Source organism: Bufo bufo, chromosome 1 (assembly GCF_905171765.1).
Source record: "Bufo bufo chromosome 1, aBufBuf1.1, whole genome shotgun sequence".
Classification (NCBI taxonomy): domain Eukaryota; kingdom Metazoa; phylum Chordata; class Amphibia; order Anura; family Bufonidae; genus Bufo; species Bufo bufo.
In genome coordinates this window covers 208,268,570-208,290,608 of record NC_053389.1, presented here as the reverse complement: position 1 = coordinate 208,290,608, position 22,039 = coordinate 208,268,570, and positions in this window count along the sequence as shown.

Here is a 22,039-nt window from a genome sequence, read left to right as displayed (position 1 = left end):
GCACCCATTCCCGATATAGCTGAACGGATGCGGGCCCATTTGCGAACATGCGAATGGACCCTTACACCGCATTAAATAAAATATTTCTTAAAGATGCAGTATCAGCACAAACATATGCAACATAAAAAGACAAGGGGGGGTTAACATAAGCATTTTGATTTCCATTATAGCATTCCGTTATAACATGCTTATTATGGGAAATAACGGAATTGTTATAACGGAAACTAAATAGAATCTGTTTGAATTCGTCCTAATATAGTTGAATGGAGAATAAATAACAGAAAACAGCATTCCGTCTGGACAGGACTTTTTTTCCGTCCAAAATAAGGGATTCTGATTCTGCACTGATTCCTATGGCATTACTGTACCAAGAGGATTCAGGCATTGGAATAGAGCTACTGAGGACATGCGCCCACCGACCACGACACATTAGTTGATTGTTCTGAAAGGGAATCGAAAGTACACCATGGGGTGCCATATGTAACAGGAATATCCATACACATGGGCATTTAAAAAAAAAAAAGTTCCAATTTAAAGAAAAAGTGCAATCTATCATAGGAATGTAATATTTAAAGGAGCTGTCCTGGGGTCTGTCAAGATAATAATTAAAGTAGAACCACTGCACTCAATTGTAGCATAAGATATGCCGCCATCCTCCCTTCCATGATCTACATGCCATTACTATGGCCGTCAGCAAGGTCTAGGATAAACTGAAACGTTGGCCAATGGCTTTTTGCTAACTTTGGATGGATTAAAAGAAAATTCACTCATGCTAAAACTGAGTGCCGTGGGTCTACTTTATTTTGATCCTGTACTATTAACCACTGAGCACCACCTACAGCGACTAGGAGTGCTGACCAACTTCTTTTCTGTCAAAATAATAAGCCAACATACGCCTATCTTCCCTGCCTCCTCTAATCCAGCGCTACCGCCTCTTCCTCTTCCCCGCAATGCAACCAGCAACATGTTGTTTTGGCTGCAGCGGTGATGTCCCATATACTGCTGCAGCCAATCACTGGCCTCAGCAGTTTCATACCAGATACCGAGTCCAGTGATTGGCTGCTTCAGTGTATGCGACGTCACCGCTGCAGCCAATAAAATACGTTACTGGCTGTAGCTCCGGGAAGAGGAAGGAGCAGCGGAGGCCCGGGAAGGTAAGTGAAGGAATGCTTATCATTTTGCCAGGTCTTCACCCCCCCCCCCCCCCCCCCCTGCAGTTTACAGAAATAAAGCAAAAGTATCTTGGACAAGCCCTTTAATCTTGAGACACCCTTTCTCTAATATTGCATACGAATCAGACACCATAGATTCGAATGCGAAACAGTAAAAGACGCCATTTACAGGGGCGCTAATGACAGAAATGCCTTTGTCTCCTCCAAAGTGACCTTTCCTAGTCTTCCTCTAGGACTCCACCTCCCATGCCAAGGATATAGGTTTGCAAACATGATGATGGGAAGCACTTTATTATTGTAAACCCTTTCATCAGGAGACTATTGGAGATGAGCATCTCGAGTTGCTATGGAAACCATGAGAGCTGAAGCAAAAAAAAAAAAAGGAGAAGAAGAAGAAGCCTGGCACTGGTGTAAATCCTCTATTACAGAGTCAATGCATTGTTCCTAGGGTAACCAGTGCTGCCAGCTACCACTGCCCTCACCCTCTGCCACTGACTGGTCAGCCTCCTTCATACTGAGCGCTGTCTCCTATCTGCCTGAGCTCCATTCCCCATTATTCATGGGCATAGTGTGCAGTGCCGCAGCTCGTTCCTGCTGCCCCCAGAGCTGTAAATCCTCCCCTGTAGTCTCCACATTCAGCAGCTATTAAGCCAACACATATGTATTAGTCGCACTCTTTCCTCCTGCCTCCCCTCCCCCACCTGGAGCCCGGCGCTGTGTACATGCTCTCTGCCTCATTCTCTCTCCCTCCATCTCTCCCCTTTTCTCTCGTGTACTTTTTTTCACAGTGGTTTCTCCCAGTGACATAATAACAGGATGCTGAGCTGAAGTCTTTCTCCTTTTCTGCAAAATATCCCCTCTTAAAATAAACGCCATTTCACAGAACCTTCCAGGGCATGAGGGAGAGAGGAGCTAAGACATCCAGGGATTTGTGAAGCCTCCCCCCATAGGCACAGACAGACGTCCCCATCAAAGCACACCTTATAACAAAGGTAAGTGGCTCATCTCAATGGCATGGTGCCCACTGGGTGCTGACAGGGCAGGCTGCTCCACTGCACTGAGATATATATATATATATATAGGAATATGTGTATGATTGATACATAGATAGAGTATGGCTATGCTTTGTATATGTACAGTATATATATATATATATATATATATATATATATATATATATGTGTATATATAGTACATTTTTAACCTATTCCATACATTCATCTTTACCACATCTGGTCCCAGGCGCACTGAGCAGTCGTTGTGTTCCTTTCTTTCGATCAGATCTGAGCCTATAGCCTTTTGGAAAAATGCAACAGATACTTAGTGAACAATTGCCTTGATCGGGGATTTTGAGAGGATTTAATACAGTAAATGCAGGTAATTATAGAGCCTGGATGCACTATGCTGATATTTCACGTCAGATATCAGGAATATACAGCGTATATACAGTAATCTGCGCAGGGCTCACAATGTGACACTCTTACATTAGGATAGCTTTTTAGATATTCGAAGGAATACATACCGTATATTCATCATGTACATTTTCAATTTCTGAACTTAAAAGCAATATATATATATATATATATATATATATATATATATATATCTATATGCTCATACATACATATATATATATATGCTCAGTTTGATTTCCGCTGCCCTTCCTCCCCATCACTGATCATGTAATAAAATGTACATGTGGAAGTGAAAGTGCTCCGTCCATCCCCGCAGCATGCTCTGGGCAGGTGGCCTCTGGTCTGCATTCGAGGGGATTTAGGGATTTCACTTTCTCCAGGGAGATTGAGGAGCTTTGCTCTTGGGGAGCTGTGCTTTTGCAGTGCCTTAATAATTAGGCTCTTATAGAAGCCCTTATACATGTATATATGTGAGTATGTATATACGTACCTTCTAGTCTATTTGCACATGGATGAAAACAGGGTTTATTGCAAAAAAAATCAATAAAAAAAAATATATCTGCAAAATCATCAGGTACTAAAAGAGTAACATATGGGAAAATTGAGAAACATGGCTTACCGGTTTCTTTACAGCATATGTATAGATATTCTCCTGATTACTACCAGATACATTACAATGCGCAATATGTAGATGTTACTAACTTCATTAGATCTGACCGAATATACTGATAGATTATAATTTATAACCCATTTCATTCATCTCATGCACCTGTGACCCATCCTTTCCTCCTTACTACTGAAAAGGTGCTCTGGGCTCCTGGCCAGAACCCTGTATAATTCCATATTTATCTATTTAATTCTCCTGCCTACATCAGGATACATACAGATCAATCTTTTCCACCGAGCCATAAATGAATAGGCCTTTTTAAAATCCAGAGGGAATATTAACTTGTGTTAACCTATGCATTTTTTATGATAAACTGTAGCCCCCTACAGGATTTCAAATGTTAATTAGGTCATATTTCAGAGCGTTATCTCATACCTTATAGGTACAGCTTTGTGTTTGGTTATTCACACGAGCCAAGACATTTTTATGGCCATGGTCTTCTAGGGGAACAGGTGAACACCAAAGACTTCATTGCATGAGGCAGTAATCAACCACTTGTATAGCATCTGCCAATCAATCTACGGTATTTGTTTTATAGAATATTCATTACAAATATATATTAGCAATAATAATAATAATGGAAAATAAAATAAAACAAGGAATTAATTTCTCAGCAAGAGACTAAATAAAGGCCTTAGTCTGGTGCTGCCTGTTAAATATCAGCATGCGTTATAGCTCTGTTACTATACTGGTGACCACCAGTTGTCGATGCCTTAGTTGTATAGGTTCATGATATCAATAGAAATGAGTCATATTGGTCAAATTAATAGAATGATCATCTAAGATTTTCATTCATGTGCCCGCTTGGTCTGATTGTGTAATCCTTTATTGAGACTTAATAGTAATTTATCTGACTACAACAGTGGAGAACCAAGCTCATGTCTGGTTATTTACATCATTTGTGATGAAGGAATTGATTTTTTTTGTTTTTTGTGTCTTTTTACATTCAGAGCTCTCAATTTTCAATAGCTGTATGAATATGGATGGGCATTGTATCCTTGTGTTTATTTGAAGGGGTTTAAGTTTAAAAGGCTTGTCTCTTTTTGGGAGAAAGGACCCTGATGATAGAGCTGATCATAGAGTAACCAACTGCTGGGACCTGTGATGATCAGCTGGAATCAATGGAGGACTCCCCAGCAAGACCACCACAGGGGAAATTAAGCATTATATAAATCCCATTGAAATAAATGGGATGGTCATGTAATGGAGATTCTGATGGGTTCTTTGTAGTCTGCAGGTTGTAGCTGCTCTCCAGTCTTGTTAAAAGACAATGGTCCATAGCTGGAGACCTTGTACTGCCAAAGGGGTTGTCTAGTTTCCCTAGCAGGGAATTCTGAGTTAATGGTGGTGGTGGGGTCCTGTGTTAGGGTTCTTTTGGCGAGAGTGGAGAGTGACTGCAAAGAGTGTCTTTCATTTTAAGGGAGCTTCCTGACCTGCATTACACAGACAATCCATTGATTTTATTGATTTTGTAGTAGTACTGCAAGGAAATTTAACACGTACTGCCAGGTTTCCCTACAGATTAAGGCTGGTGGTCGGAGCTAAAAGACATTTTTTGATCAGTTTATTGTTAAGAAGTCTTTAAATCAACTAGAGATTGGCCATTGTAGAGAACACCTTCACCTTTAATCTATCTTTGGCAATAGAAAGCACCTGTTGTCATTTCTGATGAATTTCAGGCATGTTCTTCAACTGAATTAATAAAAGGAAATCCAGAAAATGTAATGCCCCCACTATCACTACTCCTCACCTTACCAACAAATGATGAATCAGTGGGGGGATGTGTACTGGAGCAGTGCACAAATGTGATACCTCTTGGCACAAACACGACTTCGATGGATGTATATAGAAACTTTTTTATTTGGTAATATGTGACAACGCGTTTCGGAGTGAATATACTCCTTTCTCAAGTAAAAAAAAACCAGAATGTTAATAAAAAATAAAAGGTGTATTGGTACCGAGAACATATAAAAGTTGAAAAACACTTATTAAATTCAATACATAGTTCAAACATTTCTTAAGTGAATTTAAGATTGTTAAAAGTAAAATTCATAGGTTAATGTATAGTGAACAGTGCAGGGGGCGCATAGGTCAACTGTCAAAAATCGAATCCATGAGGCATATAATTATATGGTAATAACACTTGGTGCTGGTCGCAAATGATAGGATGATAAATAGTTTGAGTCACATATATTGAGAAATCAAGGTAGGGTGGGGACAAAGGGGGGAGGTTTGTTAACAATATGTGTGTCAGAGATTGAAAAAACTACAATTTGGTATGAGGACAAGGCGAATGATCCAGGTTAAGGAAAGGTGGAATACAAAGGGTTAAAAGGGTATTGACAAGGGCGGCAAATGCTTCTATGTGACTCCCCCTATGATGTATAGGGTTGAATGTAGATTTCGATTTAGAATCTCAAAATGTCGATTTAAGTTTAGTTTCCGAATGAAAGTGGCTTCATTAAAGATGGAGTATCCAGACATTTCTTTCAAGCTACAAACCTACAAACCTCTCTATAACACCGATCAAACATATTCCTGCCACTCACGCTAATCGTTTCCAGAAATTAAGATGTAAAGAAATGTTCTGGATCTTCAAGATGCAAACATTAGAACCTTACGGCCTAAATGAATCCCTCGAGAGCAATTGTTTCTAATCAACCCCTGATTTTACATTCCAACAAGCCTTTCACAACAGTCCTCTTTTCCTGGTACCATCATAACTGCAATTTGGTTTCACCCATACCAAGCTTTACCCCCTAACTGTCCGCCCCGTTTCTACTGATATGTTGTTAATTTTTTTCCCAGTACCCAACCCCTATTCACCCCCTCTCCTGGTCCACTTGCTCTAACGAACACACTGGTTCGTATAACCCAGCTGAAATCTCGCTTCCCACATCCCCTTTGCCTGTTCCCACAGCCACCTTTCCCAGTCTCTCCACCGGGCCCAATACTATTTCACCTCCTTCTATCATCCTGCATTCCCCCACTAACTCAGTATCCCCACACCTCTCTTCCCCCCAACTCCTTACATTAATCATTCCTATTGTCCTTCCCCTCTCAAAATCAGCCATACCCATTCCCATTACCACCCTGTCTCCCAAGTCTGTTTTTATCATCTCATTCACTTCCCCCAAACACCATCCACCTTCAGAAACCACTTTTCCCTGCGACACCGTCTTCATAGTCCCGCCCCTCATTTTGTCACTTTCCCCCCATCCCATCACAGATGAGCTGCTGCGCTAGACACAGCGCACGCAGCCCAATACAGCCTCGGACCAGCCAGCTGTCATTCAGAGGCTCCACCCCCCTCCCCCGGCTTTTGAAGGCACACTTTCTCACACACGTGAGAGGCCACGCTGCCTGCATCTGTACGGATCCCACAGGTAACGGACACCATCATTGTCGCCCTCCTTTCCTTTTAGGACACCAGAAGTATTTTTACCATCACATTATATCTCAGTCTCCCTCTGTAAAATAGCCAAGTGTAATTTCATTTTTACCTAATATCACTTAAGTTATTTTGCCTGTACACTAGTGTAGTAATATTATTATCACATTATATCCCAGCATCCCTCTGTGAAATAGCCACATGTCAATTCATTTGACCCATTACCCCTTATGTCATTCTGCATGTATCCAAGTGCTCTACAGCTCTATTGTCTACATGTGAGAATCTGCGCCATTTGCACCAGCATGGACCCACAGGTAACCACAATAATCCTCCTACTCTTGTCATTTAAGACTACAGTGTATTGTTATATTACCTTCACAATACCCTTTTAACCCTTTGCATTCTACCTTTCCTTAACCTGGATCATTCGCCTTGTCCTCATACCAAATTGTAGTTTTTTTCAATGTCTGACACACATATTGTTAACAAACCTCCCAGTTTGTTGACCTATGCGCCCCCTGCAATGTTCACTATACATTAAACCTATGAATTTTACTTTTAACAATCTTATATTCACTTAAGAAATGTTTTAACTATTTATTCCATTTTATGCATTTAATAAGTGTTTTTCAACTTTTATATGTTCTTGGTACCAATGCACCTTTTAATTTTTATTAACATTATGTATTTTTAGACTTGAGAAAGGAGTATATTCACTCCGAAACGCGTTGTCACATTTTACCAAATAAAAAAGTTTCTATATACATCAATTGAAGTCGTGTTTGTGCCAAGAGGTATCACATTTGTGCACTGCTCCAGTACACATCCCACCACTGAATCTCACACCACTGGAGAACTGGCTACTCCACTTACGAGGATTGAGAGATACCGGCAGCACCGACCCACCGCCCTTACGAGTCTTACTTAGGCACAACACAAAAAGGTGAGCACAACTACTGGCACCTTTTGCTCCTGAATACCATTTTAATTTCATACTACCCTATGAGCGCCTTTCCCTTCTCTGCCACACATACCAACAAATGATGAAGGAAGAGCAGCACTATAAGATGAAAGCCCTCAATGGCTGGACAGGTTCTTCTCCAACATATCCTGCATAGGAAAAAGGAATGATTTTGTGTTAGGTTGCTTATGCTGTTTGTGTCTGTTGTGGCAATTTCAGTTTGTCAAGGGTTCTCCTAGCAAGAATGTATTGACCTTTATTGTGAGAACTTGGAGTCCTTAGCAAAAATTTATGGAAAAGTAAGGATAGAAGATCCTGGCTTTGATTAGGTTTCATGTTCAGGCTGAGTTCTTTCTGCACCAGAGGCTCCGTTAGCAGCATCCATAGCCGGTTCCGTCAGATTTAATGAAAAAATAAAATAAATACTGCATGTCAAACGATGGAAGCCATGATGGAAACTCACAATTACCTTTATAAGTCAGTAGGGTCCATCAGACCAGGGGCGTAGCTGAAGGCTCGTGGGCCCTGGTGCGAGAGTTCAGCTTGGGCCCCCCTTCCCTCAGTGCTTTGTGGCCAGAAGCAGGGGAGCACATAGCCTTTGTGCTCCCTCAGGCAAAAATTGAAACAGCACTCCTCCCATGTCAAATTCTTGACCTAACCCCTTCCCTCCAGCCAGAGGTGTAACTTGACCAGCATGCACTTTCTATAATACCGGTGTCTTCTTATGTGGCCCAAGGGTCTTTGGGCCCCGTCAGGCTCCTGGGCCTGGTAGCGACTGCTACCTCTGCACCCCCTATAGCTACGCCCCTGCATCAGACACTTGTGATGTCCATTGTGTGATGAATCAGCAGAGGACCATGGTTTTCATTTTTAGCAGAAACCAGAATGCGGTTGAGGGCAGAGCCTTGTTGGAAGACTCATCTTTGACACATTGCGTCGGCTCACTGACACACTATATTCATTGCTTTTATGTAGAAGCAATATAGAGGAGAATAAAAAATTTTTTTGAAACAAAGGGCCGCTGGACCATGTAAGTCGGCCGTAAGGACAGTGAGAGGCGCACTTTCACAACCGGTTGTTTAACAGTTTGCAGTATATTCGTAGACAACACATTTTGGGGTACCACTGACCCCTTTATCAAGTCTAAAAAAATACATATTAATGATAAAAAATACATATGCAAAACACACAAGACTGTGTGTTTGAGAAAATGATCAAATTAAACAATGTATCATATACAAATATAAATTTACACATGCAGCTATGCAAATGCTAATACCATACAAAACAAATACATTTGGATGATAAAAGAACCAATGGTATAAAAACTGGGTGGGTGGGGGGGGAAGGATTTGCTGTAATCAATCTTAAGAGCTTGTTAGAATTTACATAAAAACTAATTGATAGCAAAATATTTGAAATGAATCTCATATGATATATAGAACATAAAATATAAAAATATATAATATATAGTATAAAAATGTGTACATAAATATGAGTATATAAATATGAGTATATAAAACAGCACACTTATGTCCCTGAGAGACACAAATTTATATGTATATAAGGGTATATATGAACGTACACCCATGTCCCTGAGAGACACAAAATCATAATAGTAAAAATAATAATAATAGAATAAAAAAAAAGTCCTCACCAGAAATCTCTGAGCGCCCCAAAGTTTGACCTCACAAGTATCTATGACATATCAGAAGATCACTTTGACTGTAGTTCCGCTTAGGTTTTCTGCATGAGCTATCCGCATTTTATCAGCACACAGACCCATTCACTTCTATGGGGCCACATACACGACCACACTTTTTTTCTGGTTCTTTGTAGCCATTCTGGAAATTATAGAACATGTCCTATTCTGGTTCGTATTGCAAACAAAAATAGCCCTTTCTATAAATGGGAGTGGGATTGGATACGGAGCTAAATATGGAAACGACCATTTACGTGAAGCCTTAGGCCAGGTTCAAACATTACTGAAAACACAGAAAAAATCTGCTGTAATTTTTTATGCATTTCCACAGCAAAAACCGTAACAAAACCGCATGTATTGCGTACAGTTTTTGCTTCGGAAAAGCCTGCAGACTTCACCCTCGCCATACATTTTGAAATCCACAGGAGAGATCCGCATCATAAATTGAGATGCTACCGATTTCAAATCCAGTTTTTGTATTCAGCGTGTGGATGGGAATTCAGAAGTTATCATCCACTTTACTGGTACTGTACAACTCTGTGGATTTGCATGTAGATCCGCAAGAGCAAGTCCATAGCCAATAAGTCATGTGTGAACCCGGTCTTAAAGGCAGTACAAAGTGGATTGAATCTGACTTTGACTAAACCATAACGTTAACCATAGACATTGCGGGTATGGGGTGTCGGGGATTCCTCAGGCCCTGCACTACAGACTTCTGGCTTCAAAAAGTCATAAAATAGGGCTTTGTGACTTTCATGGGTTTATTTGCAGAAAACATTTTGTGACATTTTGCATGTTTACACACTCCACTTTTGAAAAGTGGGTGAGAAAGTGGACATGGCTGATTTTTGGTAGATTCATCAATTGTGACTTTTTAAAAAGTCACAAAAAGTATCGCCATCTTCATTGAAGTGGTGGTGTACAAAGAGGAGAAATAGCTCAAGATTAAATTGAACTTGTCCTCAAAGTTTGTCAAGTTTATGCAGCTTCTGAATAAAATTGTTTTATAGAAATCTTGCATACAGGTGTAAATTTTTCATCTGACATAATGCTGAGGGGTGGGATTTATCCAAACAGCGCAGCATAATGCTTCTGGTTTCCTATTGCAGACTGTGCAGTGGAGGGAGGTTTCTTTATCAGACAGTTGTCTTACTGCTATATACGGGTTTATGAGAGGGACAAGGAGAAATGACTGATCTCCTAAGGCTAGTTTCACACCTGCGGTAAGGTATCCAACAGGCTGCTCCAGCAGAGGAACAGCCAGCTGGAGCTCACATGAATAATGCTGAAGCCATTAACTATAATAGGATCCAGCAGGGATCCAGATGGTTTCCGGCATGAGCACCAGGTTTCAGCCAGACAAAAAACTATGCATGCAGCAGTTTTTGTCCAGCCGAAACCCAGCGTTCATCTTGGAAAGAGTCCCCATCCCTGCCAGATAGCATTATAATCAATGGGCTCAAGCAGTGCACAGCACTGTCCGGCTATGCCGTATACAGTGAACTCTGGAAGGCTGTTCCTCTGCCAGAACAGCCTGCCAGATACTTACCACAGATATGCAAGTAGCCTAAACTACATACAGATGAATTCATCATATACTGTATTTTTTAAAACTGTGATTTCAATTTTAGACAAGCTAGGATGAATGAAAAGGAGGCGATTAAAGGACAAATTGTTGGAATTTATGGGTATTTTCATTTTAGTGTTCCTGATAAATCTTTTGGGCAATGATTTTGGAACGTGTACAGTGATTTACACACAGAAGGTTCTTGAACTAGAAATATTAACAATTTCTTCCCCAGTTCCTCTTACAATAACTCCCCTTTTAGTTTAATGTTCTTCATAATACACGAGAAAATAGCTTTTACTAAATATCATCTACATTTATAAGTGTCTTTCTTGGACAGATTAATTGCCCACATGGAGCCCTAATCAAAGATATAGCAGGTCAACTGGCACTCATATACTGTAATTGCATTTATATTTTTCATTTCTCACCCTTTTCTCATAAATACAATAGTTTGTACAAATTGTTCACCCCACACCCATCTCATACAGTTTCCACTATTTTTGGCAGCACATCTCCTGGCCAATCATTATTCATCGTTTGATCACTGGATATGTTTACACTAGGTGTGATAATCGCCCTGTCGTCGATTCACATTTTTACAGATGCAGCATTCTTAACATGTTAAATAAACAATTGCAGAGGACACTTAACACAACAAAAGCTGTTGACAATTTAAAGGGGGTCATCCAGGATTTTTATATCGATGGCCTATTCTCAGGATTGAATGTATTGCAGTTTTGTGATAAAAACAGACAAGCTTGTAGGACAAATTTTGCATTGATATAACATTTTGATGTCAATTGGAAACTGTAATTGTACAGTCATCTCTATGAGCATATTGAGGCACCATACCTGAAGCTCCATATATTTTTTCCTACCAACTTCACTTTAGGAGCCCCTCCATCCTTTAACTTTATTGTGGAATACAAAGATTCGCTAAAAAATACACAGCTTCTTTCTATACCCTTACATTTCAGGCAAAATTGCAACATTTAAGGATTGCTATCAAGAAAGGAAAGATTCAAAGTTTAGTTAGATCGTCACAAGTGACTCGTGCAGTTGTGTCCATCCTTCCTTTAGTTCTAATTTGGTTAAGGACTTAAATTTCTCATGAAACCAATTTAGTCTTATGATATTCTAGAAAAACCCTTAACAGGCTCTAATTCTCAACACAACCACCGGGTGGCCACACATAGGCTTATATAGGACAGACATCTTGTGACACAACATCATAAAATATGCAGTTTTGAAAACCTGTTCATTCCATGACACATACAAGTATTTCAGGGAATTTTCAGCCAAGGGGAAAGGCAAAGAAGGACATACAGGTATCTCTGTTAGGCTGCATTTTACATTGCTATGTGTAGTCTGTGAAATACGGTCCATGTGATGGCCACATTTCTCAGACTAAATGTAGATCACATGAGCCAAACTCACTGCATCATAGTGATCTATGAGGCTATGAGTTCCAGCCCAGCCATTGGTCCACTCTTCTGTACTCACAGCCATATCAGAGCTAAAATTAATTCAGGACCAAGACTAAAAATCATATTTAACAACATAGCAGACTCTTTCATTTACCTACTGCTCCTCACTGGGTCCTCTTCACTAGGAATATTAAAGCAACATGCAGCAAAATTCTTCCCATCAAAAGTATAGACATCATGGTGGAAGTACAATAAAATACATAATATGTTAATGGATTGTGTTGGGTCCCATTTTTGCCTGTTGCATGACAGTTGGCACTGTGTCACAGCTTCTGTTCAGAAGGGTGGAGCAAAAGTTTTCTTTATGGCACCCCCCTATATTTTGTATGCCATCTTCCAACCAATAACATTTGAATTTACAAATAGTAAATATAACCTCCTTCAGCAGACCCCTAAATAAAGAGAGACCACAATTTTTTTTTTTTTTTTTTTACTGTGGTTGCATTATCGAAACCAGACTGCCACCCCTCCTCTTTTCCTGGAAATACCAGTATAGGAGGATAATAGTGTGAGCAGTGGCAGGACAGGCATGACAGAGGTAGCAGCAGGACCTACACAGCATGAGAGCTACAGAGTAGGACAGGCATCCTGAACTGAAAAAAACTTCAAGAGCTGATGTGCTTTTTCCAACAGGACATCAATTTGCATGATTATTATTATTTTTTATTCTGGTGGCAAGTACCTCCAAGGGCAGGGTACTGTAGCACTTTTTGTAAAGGTCCACATACCCTTGTCTGCCATCGGGTGAATGTCTGAGCATCAAAAAAATGTAAGGAGGGAAAGTGGCGCATGGCGTCATTTTTTTTTACAATAAAAGACTTCTCTAATCCTGCTCAATCCCCTTTGTGTCCTCCACAGAGTGATGCCCGCTAAGTGACCCTCACACAATATGTTGCTCCCTTAAGTGACCCTCATCTATCTCAGTGCTCCATACACAATATGATGTCCCCTTAAGTCACCCCGATACAGTAATGCCCCGTTAGCGTCCCCCACACAGAGTGATGCCCCAGTAAAGGAGCTGTCTCTTCTGAGACAGTGGTGGTATATCGCTAGGATATGCCACCAATGTCAGATAGGTGTGGGTCGCACCACTTGGATTTGTACATATCTCCAGAATGGGACTGCTGAAGTGAGCAGATACCAGCCACACATGCACGGTGCATTCTCCATTCATTTCTATGGGACTGCAAAAATAGTGGAATCCGGTCTGTGGTGTGCTGTCTTTGGCTCAGCACAGCAAGCGTGATGACGCTAATTAATCGATTCTGCCTGCATTGAACCAACAATGTAAGGGAGTGGTGAAACAGAAATCCAATGGCTGCTTCACCCTTGTATTCAACTGCATCTGTATTCTTTGAATGCAGCTAAAGTTAAAAGCAGGACATGCAGAAGTTCCAGTTAAGTACATCTTCCCTAGGGTATGTGTACCACAGTGTGAGAGTCACTGATCTATTTATACACTACAGTATTTATGTAACTTAAATAGATATTGACCAGAGTTGTGCCCCTCAGTAATGGTACCGCCATGGCAGGAGTGACCAGGCATAATTATGGTGGTAGCAGACTCGTAGCTCATTGAGCTCTGGCCTATAAGGCAGTTGTTAATACTAATACATAAAGTGACGAACACACAGAGCATGGACTATATGTACCCTGTCGTAACACTATATAGACTATACTTTCTCTATGCAAACTCTACATATACTATACTTACCCTATACAAACATTATATTGACTACACATTCTCTATAAAACCTCTATATAGACTGCATGTACCCTATACAAACACTATATTGACTACAGTGCATAAGTTTTCAGACCCTTTCACTTTTTTCTCATTTTATGTTCTTGTGATAAAATAAAATAAAAAGTTTCCCCCCCCATCAATCTGCACTCAATCCCTCTTAATGAGAAAGTGAAAACAGAATTTTATGTTTGCCAATGTATAAAAAAGGGAAAACTAAAAATTTGCATGGACATAAATATTCAGACCCTTCTCTATAATACTTGAAATTTAGCTCTGGGGGCCTCCCATTTCTCTTGGTCTTCTTTGAGATGTTTCTACATCTTGATTGGAGTCCACCTGTGGTAAATTCAGCCTATTGTACATGACTTGGAAAGATACACTCTTTTCTACATGATATCTCACAGCTGACAATACCGCAGCAAAGACCAAGCCATGAGGAAGAAAGAACTGCCTGTAGAGAGCAGAGACATGATTGTAAATAAGTACAGATCTAGAAAAGGGTACAAAAAATGTTGCTGCACTGAAAGTTCCTAACAGCACAGTTGCCTCCATAATTCTTAAATGGAAGAAGTTTTCAGCAACCAGGATTCTTTCTGGAGCTGGTCATCCCTCCAAACTAAGTAATAATTGGAAAAGGGCCTAGGTAAGAGAGGTGACTTAGAACCTAAAGGTCACTCTGGCTGAGCTCTAAAGAGCCTATATGCAGATAGGAGAAACTTACAGAAGGTAAACCATCACTGCTGCATTCTATTAATCTGGGATTTTTGGCATAGTGGCCAGAAAGCAACCTTTCCTCAGTAAAAGACACATGGAAGTTTGCAAAAGAGCACCTAAATGACTCTCAGACTGTAAGAAAGAAAGTTGTCTGCTCTGATGAAACCAAGATTGAGCTTTTTGACCTCAGTTCTAAGTGTCATATTTGGAGGAAATCAGGCACTGCCCAATACTATCCTTACAATGAATTAGGGTGTTGGCAGCATTATGCTGTGGGGGTGTTTTTGAGCAGCTAGGACAGGCCTACTGATTAGAGTTGAGTGAAAGCTGAATATAACAAAGTACAGAGATATTTTTTATGAAAACCTAATCCAGAGTGCTCTGCAGATAATACAGGAGTGGCTTAGGGACAACTCTATGAATGTCCTTGAGTGGCCCAGTCAGAGCCCTGACATGAACCTAATCGAACATCTCTGGAGAGACCTGAAAATGTCTGTCCACCCACTGTCCTCATCCAACCTGACAGAGCTTGAGAGGAGAGAAGATAAGAATGGCAAAAAATCCCCAAATGCAGATGTGCAAAACTTGTGGCTTTACACCCAAGAAGACTGGAAACTGTAATTGCTTTGTTTTTCATTTTCAATAAATTAGCCAAGATTTATAACATCCAGTTAGCACTTTCACATTCTGGGAAACTGAGTGCATTTGGATGAGGAAAAAGTGAAATTGAAGACTTTCCAAATGCACTGTACATGCCCCGTATACAAACACCTAATAGACTGCGTCTACCCTATAGTAACATGATGTAGACTGCACGTGCCATATTCAAACACTGTATAGAATACACTTACCCTGGTGCTTGCTCTGGATATGGAGGAGAAGTATCTCTTGCTTGAGAGGGTAAGGACAATGCGAATAAGCTGAACGGCTTGTGTGTAGTGTACAGCAACACTGAACAGGCTGTCAGGGGAATGATTCCAGCAGCTGCCCATCAGTTTCCTGACAGACTACTGCTGTGGCGCCCCCATCATAGCAGGGGAAGGATGCACCCTGGTCGCACACCCCTACAGCCAGTCCTGCTCACAGCATCATTTGAGTACGGGACATTCGACCTACAGTTGGGCTGGAACTCAAACATTATAGATGTGGTTGCCCTGGGAAATCTGACCGCCACACGGACCACATTTAATGGACTGCACACGGCCATGTGAATGCTTCCTTACCTATGGGCTTGTAAGCAAAAAAGTCTCCCTCCCCAGGACTAACAGGACATGGCATTCTCTGATGAGGGGGGCTGAATTACGGTATTAATATGAGAGCCTTTTTACTAACATTGGCATTTAGTTGACAATACAAAACAGTCCCCAAAGTTATCCCTTAGCTGAAACTCACTCCATTAGCCATCCCACTGCTGCTGGATGCCCTCTTCTGGCAACTTCTATAAGCAGCTGTTACCTTGACCACCATTTTTTGCAGTGTCTGAATTCTATTCTTCTAGTTGCCATTTTATTGAATTTGCTACAAACGAAGCATTTGTTATTTGGTAAGTATATAGACAATTTTACATCCCAGTTGTAGTTAGTAATAAAGATGTTAGTTTTTCAGGTAACGTAATGTTCACATGAGAAAGAGATGTGGCTCCCCATAACATTGTCTGGCGTTATCCAGATAAGTGAGAGACTTCAATGTTCTCCTGGTGTAATTGTCACCTATTTGATATAAGAATCAAATGGATTTGATCCAAAGATAGTTACAGGAGAGTAAGTAGTCTGTTCTATGTCATCATTTAGTCCAGGATAAGTCTATGAGGTGGCAAATTGTGCTGAATATAATGATCAAAACATACAACATACAGAGAGATGTCAAGTGTCAAGAGATGACCAGTTAAAAAAAACAAATCATGATTTTACAATGGTTTGTATTGAGTTCTTTATACTATACATGTCTACATGTGGACACTCAGTGGTTGTCATGTCAGTTGCAACCCATCAAGGGTTTACCTAGCATGTCATGATATTGTTCTGAATTTGTATCATGTGAAATTGGACTCCTTAATGAAATTTGTAGAACAGTAAAGGTAATCAGGTTAGTACAATTATAATTTTTTTTTTTTAGTTGTGCCGTTTTTCTTAGCAGTTTCGGTGTAATATGCCATTTTGTAATTAAGCTTAGACTCTGTTCACACTGATATTATGGCTTCCATTTTTAACTGAGTCTGATGTGACAGATGTGATTTTAGATGCAAATAGATGCTGACAAGTCCCAATGATTTGAATGGGGTCTGTAAGGGTTTCTGGCATTTTTGACAGCAAGAACAGAGCTGAACACTGAACTATTCTGAAAGACACTAAGGATAGTGTTGACAGCCTTGAGATGATTGCCATAACTGTGGTTTTAAGAATAGTAACTAACAGTCAGTGGCATACCTGCAATAGAGGCAGACCATGCAAATGCTATAGGGCCCAGGGGAAGGGGGGCTGGCATGGAATTTGTTCTTCTCTTACTCAAAGATATTATTACAGCTTCCATGGTAGTTGTAAAAAGTTCTATTTATTCAGCTCCCCCTAGTGGTGGCTGCAGGCAGCCAGGTAGCTTAGAAGAGAAACAGGAGATTTATCAATGTATTTTTGCCTGTTTTCTTGTGTAAATACATTGAAAATGATGGTGTTCAGAATGATCGGCATATATTTGAAGCACTTGTACAATCGCTTCCACTTCTTCAGAAATCTGGGGCGTTGTACATGTTCAGCATTGCCTGGGAGTAATTGACGCATGTACTATGAGAAACTAGGTGCAGGGGGACCGTATTCCATTATTATAGAAAGTCTTGCAACTAGGATGCCAAAAGAATAGTAATAAAAGTCTCTACTTGGAATTTGTCACATATTAAATATCTGCAATGAATGGGAGTCAATTTTAGCAAACTGTCATAGATTATAACAGTCTCCAGGAAACGGAGTACAGCCCCTATCCTAGGGACCAGGAAGCTACATATAGAGCCTTATTTGTATGTATGTATTACTATTCTATCTTAGTTAATCCTAAAAGTACTGTCGAGCTGCCATTACTACTCACTTATCTTCTAAGGATAATGAGATAACTCTGCTCCAACTAGCCCAACTTATACAGCAAAGCTGACAAGTGGACTATAGAAAAGAGGAAGGCCAGAGTGAAAACTGCAACATTATATGTAGTAGTCATATGGATAGCAGTTATATATAAAACAACTAAAATACTTAATATGTTTATTATAAACCCCTGATTTCGATATTGTTACTTTCTGATGGTACATTCCATTTAGTGGAATACAGAAATTTCCAAATTACAATATCAAAAAAAGCTGGTAGGCAACAGATTTTTAAAAAAATATGAGATATACATAGCTGTCTAGGCACTTAAAACATAATAAAAAAACAAGTGGTTTCTATATACAGGCCCCAACAAATTAAATTTTAGGGATGAACCTTGCTTCCGACCACAAAATGAATTGTTCAGTTTATGGCATACTGTGAAGCAGCCTAAAATTTACAGTAATGCTGACCCATTGAGAGTTGCAGACAGATATGATTGCCTCAGATTATGCCACCTGACCCATTCAGAAGCAGCGTGCAACCTTTAGTATGATTAAAGGGAATCTATTGACAGGGCCAGGAAATGGCAAAGCACAGAAAGGGATCAAAACTGGGAACGGAGCCTCAGATCAACAAAAGAAAAACTGTGTTTTAATCTGGTGAACCAGAGCCATGTGTCTATGCAAACAGTTTGATAGGAAGGTCACTGGAGACAGATTCTCTTTAATAAACCTCAGCATTCGAGAAGAACCCCATTATATTTCTCTGGAAAAGGGTGCCATTTACAATATGCAGGTCTTACAGGGTAGCACTGGGAGTTATGGTATTTAATGGATGATTACTTAATATGTAATTTGTCTTTCTATTTTTGACTGCTGATTGGATCTTTTATTGGTGATTTCATGCCTCGAAGTTGAGAAAGCTAGCTGAAAATAGCTTTATTTTATTAGTTAAGATAGGCATGTTTAGGAGAAATCCCTTGGGTCTCATAGCTCTTTAAATTGTGTTCATGAACATCTAGTGAACTGCGTTATGTGAGCTGATGCTGCAGTCTTGCTGGTTTCTGATCTGGCAGTAAACCCAAATCAATAAGAAACCTATCATTCGTTTAAGGAAATGTAAATATTTCTACAAGGAATTACCCAGTAGTTGTTAGACAGGTGTGAAATGCCTTAAGAGGGTTTTATTTATCCTGCTGTATGCTAGGAAATAATAGATCAATATATCAAACTCAATGCAGGTCAAATACAACAGTAATATAATAACAGCAATATAATATTTTATGGCACTGCACTGATATGCTGAGTTTTTCAGATGGACTACGCTTTTATACAGTAGCTGCTTTCTACTCTGACTTAAAGATCCTGAATAGTTCTACTCCAGGTACACACCTCGGGAGTAATTTATTAAGACCGGTGTCTAAAACACCCTGCACTTGCAGTGGATCTGCCAAAGTTACGTAACTCCACTCTAGATGTGCGCCAGCTCCCTTGCTGGCGTAGATTTAGACCATTTTCTATGGCTAAAACAGGCAAAGAAAATGATGAATGAGATGGACTTGCCATCCTGTCCCCTTTTCCCGCCCACACCTACTTTTTTAGACCTGGCGAGAGCGGGGAAAAGTCGCACATTGCGGCGCAAAGAACCTTTGCGCCGCAATCTGCACCAGCAATACGCCTTATATAAACATATTTCAGTTAGTAAATAACCCCCCTCATTCCCATTACATCCTTGCCAAACTCTGCACAAGCTTTCGAAAAAATCTTCCCCCACTGGTGTCCTTAATACATACTCTGTAGTGTAATTAGTATTGGTGGGAGTAATGCAAAAATATTGACTTCAGCTGCTTGATTTAAAGTATAACTAAACCTTCCAACTTTTTTTTACTAAAACCTAGTCTAAATGTCATGAAAATAATTTATGTAAAATAATTTTTGTAATATAGTTTATTTATTTTACTGTTTTCTTAAAAAATAGGCACTCAAAGTTCAGGACTCTATAGAGCCTTGGAATCTGTACACTCGTACACCACTTAGATGACTGATGTATGGATTACACCAGGGGTCAGCAACCTCCGGTACTCCTGGTGTTGTGAAACTACATCTCCCATCATGCATACTTGCTTGGCTTTTCTCTAAACTCCCACACAAGTGGAAGTAGCATGCTGGGAGTTGTAGATTCACAATATCTGGAGTGCCAAAGGTTGCTGATCCCTGGATTACACTGTGGGGCCGCAGTGAGCGGTGTACAGACACGATCACACATCACTGCTCCATCCACCAGCACACCGATTCAAAAGTGCTATAGACACTTGAACTTTAGGTGGCGATTTTGTAAATAAAATAGTATATTACAATAATTATTTTCATGACATATAGAACATGTTTTAATAAAATTGTTGGAAAGGTTATTTACACTTTAAATACCTGTGGGGTTTCGCTCTGGTAGATAGGGTAAGCGGGCGCAGTACAGAGGCAAAATACAAGTTCTTAACTCAAAACATCAGTGTTTATTCACACTTGAGGCAATTGCACAAAACAGCATGTAACTTTGCACTTTTGGTGTTAATTCACACACAATGGAAAGTTCATATAACACAAGTCACTTTGCTGGCAGTACTGCCTCCAGTAGTCCACAGCATATTTTAGGGGGCCTGTTTCCCCAGCATGCGGCTCTCAGCCCTCCAGCACGGCAAAAAGCCTCAGATCCCAAAAACAGAGACATCTCTGCTGAGCCCAGCTGCCTATTTAAGGACAGCCAGGTGCTGCCAAAACCCGGAAGAGCACTTAAACTCTGGTCCAGTATTTGCCCTCATCTGGCTGGAAACCAGCCCAGCCGCACATGCTGGGAGGAAAATACCTGCCTTGCCAGACACAACCCCTCACTGTGTCACATACTGTACAAAGTAATGCTAGGCAAATCTTCATTACTTGTCAAATAATATAATTGGATTAAAAAATCAGCAGCGATGTTGCCAAGGAAACTCAATAGCCAGTTCTTGCTTCTATCATTGAAATGTGGAAAAGGATGCTAGAAAAAGCATTAGCTGTAGTAAAATAAAGCAAGAAGGAATGTTTTAGTAAACACATAAACTATGTATGTATATTTGACTGCCCATTTAAAGAAGCACAACATCACTTTTGGCTTATATGGTGCTGCATTATTAAAGAATATTGCACAGGCTCTTACATTGCATTTGGAAAGTCTTCAGACCCTTTCACTTTTTCACATTTTGTAAGGCTTCATGCACATGACCGTATGTATTTTGCGATCCGCAAAAAAACAGATCCGCAAAAAATACGGATGACGTCTGTGTGCATTCCGTATTTTGCGGTACGGAACAGCTGGCCCCTAATAGAACAGTACTATCCATGTCCGTAATGCAGATAATGATAGGACATGATCTATTTTTTTGCGGAACGGAAATACGGCTATACGGAAACGGATTGCACACAGAGTAACTTCTCTTTTTGTTTTTTTAAATAAATGGTTCCATATACAGTCCGGAACAGAAAAACGGAACAGAAAGAAATACGGACACGGAAAGAAAATATGCTGGAATGCATGAAGCCTTATATTGTGGCCTTGTGCTTAAAATTAAATTCAAAGTTAAAATTTTTCCACATGATTTTGCACTCAGTACCCCATACTGACAAAGTGGAAACAGAATGTTCAAATTCTTTGCTAATTTATTGAAAAAGAAAAACAATGGATTTTCTGCCATTCTCTGCAGAACCTCTCAAGCTCTGGCAGGTTGGATAGGGATGTCGGAGGGCAGCCATTTTGAAGTCACTCCAGAGATGTTCGATTGGGTTTATGTCAGGGCTCTGTTTGAGCCACTCAAGGACATTCACAGAGTTGTCCCTAATCCACTCCTGGGTTTTCTTGGCTGTGTGCTTAGGGTCATTTTCTTGTTGGAAGGTGAAACTTCAGCCCAGTAAGACAAGGATCCTATTTCTGTACTTTGCTCAACTCAGCTTTCCGTCAACTTTGACTAGTCTCCCTGCCCCAGCTACTGAAAAACACCCTGAAAGCATGATGCTGTCACCACATTGAGGCCTTTTCCTCAGACCAGAGAATCGTGTTTCTCACAGTCTGAGAGTCTTTTAGGTGCCTTTTTGGAAACTTTCTTTTAGGTG